Raw genomic sequence first — 4,174 nt, 5'->3', positions numbered from 1 at the left:
GAAAAATATAATTAAATAAATATATACAGGAATAATAAATAAATAATTGATTGGAACGTTAAAAAAAAAATAATAAAGGCAACCATATTTGTTGTGTTTCTTGTAGTTTCTTCTACTACTCTTTTTTTTTTCTTGTTTGTTTGTTTTTTGTTATTATTGTTGTTATCATAATAACAGCCCAGCGGGAATAGATAAACCGAGGGCTATAAAATATAGAGCTAAAATGCCAGTTAGAAAAATACAACATCCACCCATCTTGACACCACGTTCTTAAAATTGATTAAAGGTGTACGTGTATGTATATGTATACGTGTGTGTTTATGCGTGTTTATTTGTGTGTGTGTGTGCCAGCATGTGCGTATTTAATGCCGCCCTCAAGTGCACCCGAGTGATGGGTAGTGATAAAATCCCTGTAAGTACAAAAGGTGCTTTGAACGGGTGGTTGCAGCGTTGGGCTGAGCGTGAACTGGGTGAAAGGCTGAAATTGTTTAATCAGCGAAAGAACTTTTTTCTCTTTTATTTCCTTACTTTATTTTCGTTTCATTTACTTCTCCCTACCCAATTAAACTCTTTCTCTCTCTCTCCCTCTTTCTCTCTCTCTCTCTCCCTCTTTCTCTCTCTCTCTCTCTCCCTTTTTCTCTCTCTCTCTCCCTTTCTCTCTCTCTCTCTCTCTCTCTCTAACAATCTTAAACTTTATCCGTCTCTATCACTGTCCTCCCCTTCTTTTTCTCTTTCAATGTCATTTGTAAAGGTATTTGTTGGGAGTCTAGCATAGGGATGGGAGGATTAAATACAAGAAAACAACAATGGAAATAAAATAAACCTTCTCATAGGATGAGATGGAAATATCAATTGTGCAATAGCTAGATGCAGCATGCACAATAGACAGAGGGAGCTGCTTGCATTATTACAGTTTTTGGATAGTTTTTCATGCAATTTCACAAATCGACGAGTTTCAACTCTTTATTGACCTTCTCAATGTTTTATTTCTACTTTTTTTTTATTCTACCCCCTCCACCACTTATCTCCTTTAATTTCCAAATTACAATGCTGCGCTGATAGAGCAGCTTTTATGAGATTTATGGATCTCATTTTACTGATGACGGACAGCGAACTTGGCAACATTTAGTCTTGTAAATTTTTTCTCTGTCTTTCTTTTTTTTTTTAATCTAAACTATCCCACCCATAAACAATCTAAAAATTAGGTAGTTGATTACCCCTTTCAACCGCCATTTAATTCGTTTTATTTTTTATTTTATTATCCTTCTTTAGACATTAAAAAGTGCTATGCTTTAAACTATCGCAGTTTTCCTTTGCTAATAGGAACTGGGCTCAATTTAGATAAACAGTATTTTTTTCCTGACTAGCTTATTATTATTCATTTGCTGACAACATGTATGATTAACAGCTACAATGATACCGTTTTCATTTGTATGTTACTTTTAGAAAGAAAACTAAACTTTATAGGTAAAATGTAAAATGTAACTCGATGTTTGGAGTCTCTGGCAAATCCTTTATAATTCAATTATATTAGAACCAAAGTAAAATAAGAAAGGTTCCAACTTACAATTAATAAATGGTCATAAAGTCAGCTGGCCAGAAACATTATGTCACATGACTGTAGACCAATTTTTAGCGGTTGTACACCAATATATTTGTTGGCATTTCGTCGCTTACGACGTCGAGGGTTCCAGTTGATCCGATCAACGGAACACCCTGCTCGTGAAATTAACGTGCAAGTGGCTGAGCACTCCACAGACACGTGTACCCTTAACGTAGGTCTCGGGGAGATTCAGCGTGACACAGTGTGACAAGGCTGACCCTTTGAATTACAGGCACAACAGAAACAGGAAGTAAGAGTGAGAGAAAGTTGTGGTGGAAGAGTACAGTAGGGTTCGCCGCCATCCCTTGCCGGAGCCTCGTGGAGCTTTAGGTGTTTTCGCTCAATAAACACTCACAACGCCCGGTCTGGGAATTGAAACCACGATCCTATGACCGCGAGTCCGCTGCTCTAACCAATAGGCCATTGCGCCACACCAATATATTATCTACTTATAATATAAAATCCTTTTTATTAGAATAATGCGCTTAGCTGTATGGAAGGACCAAGAAAATATTCAGCTGTATAGAAGGACTAAGAAAATATTCCGGGATTCACTGTGTATGAAAACCAGCGGTGAGAGTAATACTGACGTATTCAATGTAGTGAACCAAGAAGCTTTAATTAAATAAAATTATACATGTTGTGGGACTAAGAATAAGGATCTAAACGCTTAATACCGGCGAGTTAGCCTTTCATTCTTCAGCGTCGATAAATTAAATACCAGCTGAACACTGGAGTTCGATGTAATCGACATATCCCCTCCCCCAAAATGTATGCTCCTGTGGAAAAATTTGAAACCATTATTATTATTATAAATAAGAGGGTGAACATGTAGAACCGCCAGGATGCTGGGAATAAAATGCCCTGTATTATTTCTTCCGACTCATTATGTTCTCGGTTCAAATCTCACTAAGGTTAACTTCACATATCTTCCCCACCCCCCACCCTGTGTCGAAAAAACAAAGACCGAGTCGAGTAACAGAAATGATGCAACCGATTTACCTCCCATCCCTAAAATGTTGCTTACCTTCTGCCTAAATTAGAAACAATTATTATTACGGGATTTTCCCACAATAAACATACCTTGTCTTTCAATCTTCCAGGATTTGTTTTTAATTTTGGCACAGGAACAGTAATCTTGAGGGGAGGGGCAAGTCGATTATATAGACACCAGTACTTGACTAGCACTTTGTTTCTACCGACACATTTATCCGAAAGGATGAAAGGTAAAGATGACCTCTGCGGAATTTGAACACAGAATGTAAAGAGACAGAAACAAAAATGCCATTTCGTATTTTTTTTTTCCAACGCCCAAACGATTGTCCTAGCTCGCAGTATTTCCAGGATCGATAATCTAAATATCAATCAATGATTGAGGTCAAAACAATCGGCTCTTTCTGGCCATTTAAATGTGTGACCTTCTGCTTTTGTTAGCAGCAGCAGTAGTAGTAATAGTTGTAGTAGTAGTAGTAGATATTGTTGCTGACTTTTTCCAAGTTAACCTTAAAGAAACAGAGTGACGATCAATACCATTCCAGCCGTGACGATCCCATCCATTTTCTTTTTAGTTGTAGTGCATGCAGCCCTATATTATCGAACATGTCCATCCTTCTTTAGTGATATATGGGGTATGATTTGAGGGAGAGGAGATTTGGCTCTTCCTTCTAGCAGGCTCAGGGGTCCCTTGTTGATACGTTGTTGCGTGGTTGATTGGTATTGGCATCGCTTTTCGGTTAGTGATTAAAAGGTCACAGCGGCGTTCGATCTGTGTGGACGTGGTGGGTATGTTGAGGTTGTACAGTGAGCGTGGACATAGTTGAGGTAAGATGAATGTTGTTGTTGTTGTGGTGGTGGTGGTGTTAGTGTTAATACTGAGAATGTGAGAGTGAGAGAAGAAGGGATGATGGGGGAGTGGAGGTATGCAATAACCGAACAGTAAGCGAGAGTGGAAGTGTTGTTGTTGTCACAGTAGCAGTTGACAAAGTGTCTACACAGAACATGTCGCTATGGCCAGAATACGATAAAACTGATGGCGGCGGGGTAGGATTAGACGGAATAACGAAAAAACTATTAAGCGGTGATCGTTGGTGGTAAGGTGAAGATGGGGCTGGTAGTTGCAGCGGTGACAATGATGTTGTTGATGTTGTTGTTGCTGTTGGTACCAGTGTTGCTGTTATTAGTGTTGGCAATGGACTTGTTGTTATTGGTAGTGGTGGTGATAATAGTAGTGAAGGTGTTGGCGATGGTGGTGCTGATGGTGGCGCTGGTGGATGCTGGTAGTGATGTCGGTGTGGGCGCTGATGTGAGTGGTGGTGGTAGCGACGTTATTGTTGGTGGTGGTGTTGGGGGTCGTTGTAATGTTTGGTTGGCTGTGTCAGTGATGGTGGTTATTGCTGTTGGTGTGTGGATGTTGATGTAATTGGTGTTGCTGTTGTTGGCGGTGGTGTTGATGGTAGTGATGATAGCGTTGATGCCGATATGGATGTTGCTGCTAGTGGTAATAGTGGCGTTGTTGTTGGTGGTGGTGATATTGATGCTGTTGTTGTTGTTGGTAGTAGTAGTAGTAGTAGT

This window comes from Octopus bimaculoides, chromosome 10 (genome assembly GCF_001194135.2).
Source record: "Octopus bimaculoides isolate UCB-OBI-ISO-001 chromosome 10, ASM119413v2, whole genome shotgun sequence".
Classification (NCBI taxonomy): Eukaryota; Metazoa; Mollusca; class Cephalopoda; order Octopoda; family Octopodidae; genus Octopus; species Octopus bimaculoides.
This window is presented reverse-complemented; position numbering follows the sequence as displayed.